This window comes from Pelobates fuscus, chromosome 8 (genome assembly GCF_036172605.1).
Source record: "Pelobates fuscus isolate aPelFus1 chromosome 8, aPelFus1.pri, whole genome shotgun sequence".
NCBI classification, from domain to species: domain Eukaryota; kingdom Metazoa; phylum Chordata; class Amphibia; order Anura; family Pelobatidae; genus Pelobates; species Pelobates fuscus.
The window spans coordinates 14248466-14260500 of NC_086324.1; the positions used below are offsets into that span (position 1 = coordinate 14248466).

Consider the following 12035-nt stretch of genomic DNA (forward strand, 5'->3'; position numbering starts at 1 on the left):
TTATTACAGCTAATTGTGTTATTACAGCTCAGTGTAGTGGTTATGGTGCAAATAGTCTCAAAGTATTTGGAAGTGATTTGAGAACCATACCCAGCGATACCTCCCTCTCCTCAGACACATTGATTGTGTGGAATTTACAGTTCCACGTTATCGAGCTCAGTTCTGTCCATCCTGAGAGCAACGTTAGGTTGAGTATGCTGGGTAAGTTGAATTTGGGGAAACCGCTTGAACCATTCGTTGTGTTGAGCTATTTCAATTGCTTTTGTATGATTTGTTCATTGCAAACAGTTAAAAGTCTGTAAACGTTGACAATAAACCTGATTTTCAATAGGGGTTGAATAATTTTGAGTACAACTGTAGATGGACTTAGTCTTTGGTTTGTCTTGTCATCATAGATTAGAAAAAAATAAACCATGTACATGGAGACTCGTTTAATATCCGATATACTTGACGATCCCTGGCTGTACAAACTGCTCTCCCTTAATTACAGATTTGCAATAGACTTATTAGTGTCCTGTATGATTTTTGTAACTATAGATCGATGTTCTGCTTTGTTTTTTTAGGACAAAATTGTCATTCTTGTCTTTATGTTTACATACTTACTGTTACCTTAAAAACTATTTTTTTGATAACTTTGTGTCATGTGATGGAGGAGGGGCTTGCAAGTGATCATGAGAAGTCATTGTGTGTTTAGTGCTAATTATTCAAAGTTCAATTATTTCAACCGTACACGTAGATAACCGGACTGCTCTATGGAAGCCAAGGAGGAAGTGGGGTAACTTCTAACCATTCTGTATCTTTTTCAGGAAAACAGATTATATAGACGATGTAGAGATGCTCAGGTACGTTAAACTTAGTATGCTTTGTCTTAATTCTAAAAAAGTATATATTGTTTAGAGATGCATGCTGTGCCAGGCTGTCGGGGGTTTAACCCATGCCGTACACGCTCAATAAGGGGCGCATACAGATGTACGTCGACATGAAAGCCATGCCCAGGCACACATGCATTTGTACCAGTAATGCATTGATCTCTCTCGTTTAGAAATGTCCCTCTCCCGACATCCTCCTTTCTTCCCCATCCCTTCATTTAAGTCTCTCAATTAGACGTCCCAAGCTCACCCCATGTAGCTCGGTTTGCATTTGTTTTGGACCTGGTCAGTCTCCAAGGTTTCCAGGCCTGACGGTACGCACTCCTACGAGAAACCTTCAAACTCCAGAAGGAAGACGTTACAGCACATGACGTGACGTTGCAGTGGCCTCTGACAGACAATTCATCATCCCGAAACGTTGGGCCCCCCCACCAGTGTGTAGATCGTGGATGGGTACATAGCAGTCGCATCCCGTGATATATGTCTGACTGCAAACGCTGGCCCTGAGATAGTGACCTGATGAAAAATAGGTTATTAAGAAATACACCAAAATCCATGCTGCCAGCTTCACCCTGACCCGGGTTGAGTCTGCCTCTGCAAGAACATGTCACCTGCTTGTACGGCATTGTGGAAGATGGTGGCTGAGCAAGCATGCCTGTGTGCCGAGCCTTAGGGGAAGATGGCGCGAGGACACGGACGATGCACCAGGACATGTAAGTGTTATATAAAGCTGCATGCACTGCACTCCTCACCCCAGTAAACACTGCAGCACAACTTACTGGGGTAGGGAAGGGGGAACTTTTTGAAAAGTGAGAGTTTCTCGTTAAGATGGGATGGGTAAAATGTTTTGTTACCTGGCCCTGGTTACATGGCGGGCGTGCAGAGCTAGCTTCGTGTCCTTATGAGACGAAGCATGCCAGGTACTTGCTAGACACGCAGTTTTTATAATAACTGTAACTTATTTCTGTCTCTTATAGCATTTCCAGTACTTCGAGTCGAACTGAGTCAATGGAAATCAATTCGTAAGTTTCACCAGAATTTTACAGATTTTTTTTTTTTTTTAAATAGAGTGAGTTTAAACACTGTATCAGTATTTTAAAGGTTTTGGATTATTATTATTTGTGTTTATTCCAATAGTGACTGAACTCTTTCCGATATTCTGTATCTTGTGATCAAGGCTGTTTGGGGTTCTTTTGCTGTGTGTGGTTTTCGTTTCACTATATTATCTATCTATATCTATATTTTCTACTTTCTTACTCTCATGTGAGCCTTTTCTTACTCTCCTGGTTTGTTCTATTTATTTAAAGGATCAGTCCCAGCGGCATCACTACGCGATGCCGTAGTGGTTATGGTGCTGTAAACTGCAGCCCTGTCCTTCAGTTCTGGATCAAACTATTTTTGTGCAGTTTGACCAACCTACCTGTGGCGTGACCACCTGCTCGACCCTTTTCTTTTTATTTTATTTTTTTTAAATCTTCATTTAAGATACTAAACCGTCACTAAGGTCCCATGATCGCCTTAAGTTTTTGCTCTGTTCGTATTCTTCATGTTTAGTTAATTTTTCTTTTTCTTTATGTACGCCTCCACATTGTGGAACACTGAAGTGAACTGAGTGCCTATAGTGGTCCTTTAATGCAATGGATTCTACCCATCCACAAGATCGGTTTAGAACCCTGAGTTTTACGTTCCTGCTTCAGAGTGTGCATTAGGGGTATATATATATATGGTGTGCAGATTTGTCTTTAACACTCTATTAACTATCCACAGACTTCAGGTGGAAAGGGTTTTCAATCACGATCCATATTCTAACCACACAACTGGAGGGTTGGTCATTGCTATTAGAAAATTAAAGAAGATTTTACGATACCTAATGAATTTCTATTTCCTATTTTAAATTTTCCCCCAGAATTGAAAACTCAGTAGAAGATGTTGAGATGCTCAGGTGGGTATAGCAGCAGTGTTTACTTTTAGTGAGAGCACTCGTTTCAGAAGATTTATATTAACTTAACAAAATTGTATAATTAAAGCATACAAACTAAAAATTAGGTTAGATTTTTTTTTTGGGGGGGGGGGGGGAATAGCACAAGTATTGCATAGAAAATGGTTGGGGAGAGGACAGGGGTTAAGTAAAACATCATCTGTATAAGAGCGAGTTTGTAACTGTCCTGAGAGATCTTAAAGCCCTGAGCAGAGGTTTCATCCCGGATAAGGTGTAGAAGCAAGTCCAATGAAAAGGCAAACAATAAGGGGGAGAGGGGACAGCCTTTCCTGGTTCCATTTGAGAGTCCTAAGAGTCAACTATTTCTAATGCAGAATTTACCATGCATTACCAATATCAATTTAAGCCACATTTCGTTGACATTTATTGGCTGATCGTGCTGGTGGGGGTATCCTAATATGCACACATTCTAGCTTTTAGATCTGGGTTGTCTTGAACCCCAGTCTTACACTTTACTTAGTATTTCCATTTAAGTCTAGTGACACTTTATCCATATTCTCTTATTTCATAGATAACCACACAACTCAAGGGTTGATCATTGCTATTAGAGAATTAGTGAAGGTTTTACGATACATCTTTAAATTCTTTTTCTCATTTTGTATATCTTTTTTTTCAGACTTGAAAACTCGATTGAAGATGTTGAGATGCTCAGGTTTGTATAGCTGAAGTTAAACACAAAAAGAATTCAGCGCTAGTAATCACAAAATTAGTCAAGGTAGGCAGCAACCCAAATGAAGGAAAACCCCTCGGGTCCTTCGGTGGATAGATATAAAACGATATGGAAGGGCTGCGCCAAATAAGGGTAGATAGTCCAGTAAAGTATTGCTAGGGTGCCAATAGATGGTCTAGGATACTTGATAGAGTTCCTCTGTGGATGCGTCTGGTGTAGACCGTTCCGTATATGTAAATACAAGAGAGGTAGAGGCGATTAATGGTATAGTAGGAAAGTTCAGGCTGTGATAGGTAATAAAATGTAGAGAACTCACATTCAAGAGAGCTATGGCCAGCTTTGGTGTGGTTTGCGTACAGCGGTATAATCCCCGCTTATGGGATATGTAGGGAGGGGGTCTCCGTCAACACCATCTGGTAGTCCAGAACTCGGAAAAGAAAGACAGAAAGCGACAATAGCGCTCTCAATTTTCATGTGGTTCAGTGTGCAGATAAGTAGAGGTAAAAAACTCACATTTGAGGGAGCTATGACCAGCTCTGGTGTGGATAGCGTACAGCGGCATAATCCCAGCTTATAGGATATGTAGCGGCGATACGTCCGTCAGCACCGTCTGGTGATCCAAGGCTCCAATATAGAAGAATAAAAAGCAGCAATAGTGCTCTCAATTGTGATAGGTTAAGAGAGTAGTAGAGGAAATAAAATAATACTCACAAAGATAGAGCAGAGGTACTGCTCTATGGATAGGCGCTGGTGGTATGATCCCCACCTAGGATTTCTTGGAGTACTGGAACTTTAAAATTGCCAGTGGAAGTAAAAGTAACCAGGAAAGGTTAAAATGCCAGGAATAGGTAAAAAAAAAAAGTTTAAAGTGCATAGAGAGTGCAATTAAAAGAGGATTGGTACAATAAAGTAGCCAAAAAACTTTTATTGATCTAAAATACACAATAAAATACAGAATTAATAACCATAAACGCGTTTCACCATAATTGGCTGCTTCAGAATGGGATAAATGTTTTTTTTTACCTATTCCTGGCATTTTAACCTCTCCTGGTTACATTTACTTCCACTGGCAATTTTAAAGTTCCAGTACTCCAAGAAATCCTAGGTGGGGATCATACCACCAGCGCCTATCCATAGAGCAGTACCTCTGCTCTATCTTTGTGAGTATTATTTTATTTCCTCTACTACTCTCTTAACCTATCACAATTGAGAGCACTATTGCTGCTTTTTATTCTTCTATATTGGAGCCTTGGATCACCAGACGGTGCTGACGGACGTATCACCGCTACATATCCTATAAGCAGGGATTATACCGCTGTATGCTATCCACACCAGAGCTGGCCATAGCTCCCTCATATGTGAGTTTTTTACCTCTACTTATCTGCACACTGAACCACATCAAAATTTAGAGCACTATTGTCGCTTTCTGTCTTTCTTTTCCGAGTTCTGGACTACCAGACAGTGTTGACGGAGACCCCCTCCCTACATATCCCATAAGCGGGGATTATACCGCTGTACGCAAACCACACCAGAGCTGGCCATAGCTCTCTTGAATGTGAGTTCTCTACATTTTATTACCTATCACACCCTAAACTTTCCTACTATACCATTAGTCGCCTCTACCTCTCTTGAATTTACATATACGGAACGGTCTACACTAGACGCATCCACAGAGGAACTCTATCAAGTATCCTAGACCATCTATTGGCACCCTGGCAATACTTTACTGGACTATCTACCCTTATTTGGCGCAGCCCTTCCATATCTTTGTGTATAGCTGAAGTGTTTGCTTTCAGTGAGAGCGCTCCTTTAAGAGTGACATTTATAATCACCTTACAGAATTGTATTAAAAAAAAAGCAGAAGCACTACCAATTTGGTTATATGGGGGGTAGAACAAGACTTGGACAGAAAATCACAAAATTAAATGAAAGTTAATGCAACTAATTCAAGTTCTCCAGCAGCCATTCTGCTAGCATTCCCTTCAATAACTGTCTGTCAATACACATTGCGAGTTGTGTTTAAGTTAGTGACATCATTGTGTGACATTAAGTTAGTGACATCATTGTGTGACATTAATCAGGAGCCTTGCCAGCTCAACCCTCCATACTGACTGAGTGTCAGATGATTTACATATACATACAAAGAGCACACGTCAAAAGTTCTAATAAAACAGATAAAACACTTGAAATTATTTGGAACTGTTAAATAAATATATTTTGGTTATGGTGATGGAGCCCCTTTAAATGTAAGAAGACCATAACATGTGTCTGGCTACTTGGCGTGAATGCATAGTTGACCATCTTCCACTACGCAGCTGTGCAATAAACAAGACATCTTCTGGAGAGGTGGGTTTCTGGGGGCAGAAAGGAATGTTTAGGAGCTGCAAATTGACTTCTTCTCCTTATATCTTTTCTAGCACTGAAGAATAAACAGACTCCAAGGATGTATCCAGGTAGGTTTCACAGACAGGTGTCTGCAAGTTAATGCATCCAAGTTGGCTTTGTTCTCAAAGCTGTAGAACAGAAGCACAGAGATTCCAGGACACGTTTTCAAACTTTGATTTGTAAACACGTCCAACGTCCATCTTCTTCAGATAGATTTCAGTGCTGATCGCACGCTCCCTGGGTTTTTTGTGCTTTTAATGCACTATTTATTGGGTTTATTACTGGTCTATTATAGATAATAGTTCCAAAGACTGGATATTTTTCATATAACCTTTTCAGATATATATCAGGCTGTAAAGCAATTTTGGGAACACTGGTACCTGCCATGATGTAACTCAGGTGTAGGTTCTGTGTAGGCTGAAATCACAGGAGCTCTAGTAAACCAGAGGATATATATTTTTAAACAGATTGTAACAAACAGATATTGACCTCAGAGTCTATTAAAGACACAAACCCATGGAAAATGTTTGGACCATATTGGGTTCAGAGGATACTCAGGCTAACTAAAGTCAATACCCTATAAGATCCTATAAGTACTTTGTCAACCACCATGTTCTACTCATGTTATTTTATTTTTATCATTATTTTAAAATCCTTCCACATTCTATCTGTCGAAATGTAGCAAAGTTGTATTCGCACAGCAGCCTCATATAGAAGTCAAGGTGGCACACATCTAAAAATCTCAATGACCATATGGCAGCATAGCAAGAGAGAGCGCGGAAGTGAGGAAAGATGGGTAGGTCCTTCCTCTCCAGCACCATAGAGACTAGAGAGGCCAGAGAAATGTTATCGGCAGCAGCTAGTCCTCCAACACATTCAGAGTAGATACCAGAGATTATTACAACAGCATTATATCAGTACCCTCCACCCTCACCTTATTCAGAGGATTCAAAATGGAATCCTGCCAAAGTGTTTTAATACCTCACATTCTATCGGAGCCCTGCCCTGCTCCGCTTCAGTATTTTAACCAAACCTCCTGCAAAACCAACCTCATCTTTATACAGAGACACTTCAATAACTGGTTTTCCTATATGGTGTTTGTGGCCTGGGATTACTTTGATTTCTGAGATATGGTATAACGGCACATTTTATTAAACTGTACTCTGTTTTTCCCTCTCCAGGTCCTCGAGAATCTGAAGAACACTTGGACAACTATTTTTCTATTAACCCTCCCCCTTTCCCTTTCCTTATGAACTGTCCTGGCTCCCCAACAAATGGGTGTCAGGGCAGGTCTCCAATAATTTTACTTTAATTTATATTGGGAGTTCCACGATTATATTACATGAATAAGAGTCGGAGCTGGCCAGATATCCCAAACATATGAGGACTTCGGGAACATAGACATTTGACCCCGTACCCTTTATATATATATATTTATATATATATATATGCATCAAAATCCCCTTTTTATTTTATTACGGAATCATTTGGGTATTGGAAATCAATAAACTAAATTCCCTATTGAAAATAATAAAGTATATTACACCTTCTGAATATAATTTGCAGAATATTGATTTCTAGAGAAGCCAGTATATAATTGTGTAAGTTATATTTTATAGTTATTTAAAAATTGGAAAAAAAAATATTTTAAACAAAACAATCAATCAAAGCGATTGCATCCACAGAATTACTGCCAATGACAATACAATATTGTCAGTATGCTATGGACATTTATACAGCACTGGGTAACATATACTTATGTATAAAGCTGGAGTGCAGAGCTATTTGGATATATATAGAATTATTCTGCTAATTCATTATTTTATTTATTTATAAAATATTTTACCAGGAAAGATACATTGACATTTCTCTCGTTTTCAAGTATGTCCTGGGTCAACATATCATTGCATTGTTACAATTAGGGTACAATAAAATACAAAAACAATATTAATACACAATAAATACAAAATTTAACATAGAACAGGTAGGCAATATATAATCAACCATGACAGGTGCATTCTGTTTTGAGGTATGTAGAGAGGGATCTCTTAAAGGACTTTAGGCTTAGGGAAGATTTTAATTTGTGCGGGAGGTCGTTCCATAATTGCAGTGCTCTGTAGGAGAAGGAGGATCGGGCTGCTTTCTTTTTGTATTGAGGTAGACTGAAGTAAAGTGTTGGTGCTGGATCGGAGGTTATAGGAAGTGGGAACAGCCGGGGAAAGCATTGTGTTCAGGTAGGGTGGGAGTTTCCCCGAAAAGCTCTTAAACACAAGGCTGGAAAGTTGAATGGTGCGTCTGGATTCCAGCGACAGCCAGTTTAGTTTTTTTAGCATGTCACAATGGTGGGTCCTGTAACTACATTGTAACACAAATCGGCAGAACGAGTTATACAATGTGTTGAGTTTATTAATGTGGGATTGCGATGCAGATGCATATACTACATCCCCATAATCAATGATTGGCATCAGCATTTGCTGTACAATCTTTTCCTTTACTGTAGGGCTTAGGCAGGATTTGTTTCTGTACAGGGCACCTAGTTTTGGATAAAGTTTAGATGCAAGCTTTTCTATGTGCAGGCCAAAAGATAGATTGGGGTCTAACATCATACCCAAGTATTTGAAAGAGTGGACTGCGGTCAGTGTGCCATTTGAAATAGTTTTGATGGATAGGTGGGAATTGTGTAATTTGTGTAATTTAGGTACTGTTCCAAAGATCATTGTGACAGTTTTGTCAGTGTTCAGGAACAGTTTGTTTTTTGCGATCCACTTTTCTACCTCTGTAAACTGGTCTTGGAGCACAGCCTCAAGCTGCGGTAGATCGGAATTGCTCGCATAGATTACCGTGTCATCTGCGTACATGTGTACATTTGAGGATTTGCAGACATTAGGCAGATCATTTATAAATAATGTAAATAGTAGGGGGCCGAGAATGGAACCTTGGGGAACACCACACGTGACTGGGAGAGGGAGGGAGTCACTGTCAGAAATGGACACATATTGCGAGCGTTCCGATACATACGATCGAAACCAGTTTAGCGAATGATCACCGATACCTGAGTTTTTGAGTTTGTGCAGTAGAATGTCGTGGTCTACTGTGTCAAAGGCCTTTGCAAAGTTAAGGAAAATAGCTCCAGTTAGGTCTCCTTGTTCCATGCCAGTTTGGATGTCATTGCAAACTTTTAAGAGGGCGGTTGTAGTGGAGTGATTCTGGCAAAAGCCCGATTGATCAGGGGTCAGATAGTTTGATCGTTGGTAGTACTCACATAGTTGCGTATGGACACATTTTTCTAAGATTTTTGACAATACCGGGAGCAATGATATAGGCCGATAGTTAGAAACCAAAGTAGTGTCACCCCTTTTATGCAGAGGCGGCTCTAGACTTTATGAGGCCTTAGGCAAAACGCAAACATGAGGCCCCACTAACAAAAAAGTGTCACATATACACATTGATGCACTGTCTACCTGTGTATGTGCCTGAGAGTGTGTCTAACAGAGAGTATCCTTGTGTGTGTGAATGTATGTCTCTGTGAGCATGTTTGCGTTTTTGTCTGAGACCCTATGTGTATGGGGTAGCTGATGGTGAGAGGGAGTGGGGTGTGTGATGGTGAGAGGGAGTGGGGTGTGTGATGGTGAGAGGGAGCGGGGTGTGTGATGGTGAGAGGGAGCGGGGTGTGTGATGGTGAAAGGGAGCGGGGGGTTGATGGTGAGAGGGAGCGGGGGGTTGATGGTGAGAGGGAGCGGGGGGTGATGGTAATTTGAGAGGGAGCGGGGGTAATGTGAGAGTGGGGGGGTAATGTGAGAGTGAGGGGGGGGTAATGTGAGAGTGAGGGGGGGGTAATGTGAGAGTGAGGGGGGATAATGTGAGAGTGAGAGGGGGTAATGTGAGAGTGAGGGGGGGTAATGTGAGAGTGAGGGGGGATAATGTGAGAGTGAGGGGGGATAATGTGAGAGTGAGAGGGGGTAATGTGAGAGTGAGGGGGGGTAATGTGAGAGTGAGGGGGGATAATGTGAGAGTGAGGGGGGATAATGTGAGAGTGAGAGGGGGTAATGTGAGAGTGAGAGGGGGTAATGTGAGAGTGAGAGGGGGTAATGTGAGAGTGAGAGGGGGTAATGTGAGAGAGAGGGGGGTAATGTGAGAGAAAGAGGGGGTAATGTGAAAGTGGGCGGGTAATGTGAGAGTGGGGGGGGGGTAACGTGAGAGTGGGGGGGTAATGTGAGAGTGGGGGGGTAATGTGAGAGTGGGGGGGTAATGTGAGAGTGAGAGGGGGTAATGTGAGAGGGGGTAATGTGAGAGTGAGGGGGGGAATGTGAGAGTGAGAGGGGGTGATGTGAGAAGGAGGGGGTGATGGTGAGTGGGGTGAGGCTGAGGGTGGTGACGGAGGGTTATGCTGAGGGTGGTGGGAGGTAATGCTGAGGGTGGTGATGCTGAGGGTGGTGGGGGTGAGGCTGAGGGTGGTGAGGGGTTAATGCTGAGGGTGGTGGGGGGAGTGATTCTGAGGGTGGTGATGCTGAGGGTGGTATGGGGGTGAAGCTGAGGGTGGTGGTGGGTGGTGAAGCTGAGGGTGGTGAGGGGTGATGCTGAGGGTGGTGGGAGGTGAGTCTGAGGGTGGTGGGGGTTATGGGGGATGGTGAGGCTGAGGGTGGTGAGGGGGTAATGGTGAGGGTGGTGGGAGGTGAGGCTGAGGGTGGTGGGGGTTATGGGGATGGTGAGGCTGACGGTGGTGGGGGGTAATGGTGAGGGTGGTGGGGGTGAGGCTGAGGGTGGTGGGGGGTAGTGAGGCTGAGGGTGGTGGGGGGTAATGGTGGTGGGTGATGGTGAGGGTGGTGGGGGGTGAGGCTAAGGGTGGTGGGGGGTGATGGTGGTGGTGGGTGATGGTGGGGGGTTATGGAGGATGGTGAGGCTGAGGGTGGTGGGGGGTGATGGTGAGGGTGGTGGGGGTAAGGCTGAGGGTGGTGGGAGGTGAGGCTGAGGGTGGTGGGGGGTAATGGGGAGGGTGGTGGGGGTGAGGCTGAGTGTGGTGGGGGTGAGGCTGAGCGTGAAGGGGGGTGAGGCTGAGAGTGGTGGGGGTGATGGTGAGGGTGGTGGGGGGTGAGGCTGAGGGTGGTGGGGGGTGAGGCTGAGGGTGGTGGGGGTGAGGGGTAATGGTGGGGGGTGAGGCTGAGGGTGGTGGGGGTGAGGGTGGTGGGGGTGATGGTGAGGGTGGTGGGGGGTGATGGTGGTGGGGGGTGAGGCTGAGGGTGGTGGGGCTGAGGGTGGTGGGGGTGATGGTGGTGGGGGGTGAGGCTGAGGTGGTGGGGCTGAGGGTGGTGGGGCTGAGGGTGGTGGGGGGTGAGGCTGAGGGTGGTGGGGGGTGATGGTGGTGGGTGATGGTGAGGGTGGGGAGGGGTGATGCTGGTGGGGGTGAAGCTGGGGGTGAGCCTGAGGGTGGTGGGGGGTGATGGGGAGGGAGAGCCTACCTTTCCCTGGTGGTCCAGTGGGCTCCCTGGTGGTCCGGTGGCCACTGCTTCCGGTCTGCAGCTCCGCAGAGCTGCAGACCGTGTAATCTTGCGAGATTTCAGAGCGTTGCCGTGGTAACCCACGGCAACGCTCTGATTGGCCAATTCTCGCGAGTCACATGCTCTGCAGCTCTGCTCACTGCGGAGCTGCAGACCAGTGTCTGCGATGGTGGCCGGGCAGCCAGGAGGGGCCTCGCACCCGGCGGCATACCGGCAAGCCGCCGGGCCCCCTCCTGGTGTCAGGTCCTCGGTCACTGACCGAGGACCTGACACACTCTGCCAACAGGCGGTTTAGGCGGCCGCGAGGCCCCCGCCAGCGCGAGGCCTTAGGCGGCCGCCTAAACCGCCTAATTAGAGAGCCGCCTCTGCTTTTATGGATAGGCACTACTCTCGCAGTCTTCCAAAGTTTGGGTATGTATCCAGACACCAAGGATTCGTTAATTAGAGTTGCGACGGGTTTAGCAATTGCCGGCGCACTGAGCTTCAACAGCATTGCTGGGATTTGGTCAGGTCCGGACTGGTTTTTCATTTTTAGATTATTAAGATGTTTTTCAATGACACTAACAGGTACAGGTCTAAAAATTAACTTGTCTATATTGGGACTTTGCGAATTTAGT

At 44.3% G+C, this 12035-nt stretch overlaps 1 long non-coding RNA gene across 1 annotated transcript; it reads left to right on the forward strand.

The window, feature by feature from the left end:
• The first annotated feature begins 1805 nt into the window (after window positions 1-1805).
• Window positions 1806-7331, forward strand: LOC134570622 (uncharacterized). The gene is made up of 5 exons (XR_010085159.1): window positions 1806-1891; window positions 2776-2811; window positions 3485-3520; window positions 5956-5991; window positions 7105-7331. It is a non-coding gene; the product is annotated as an uncharacterized LOC134570622 (long non-coding RNA).
• Window positions 7332-12035: the final 4704 nt, after the last annotated feature.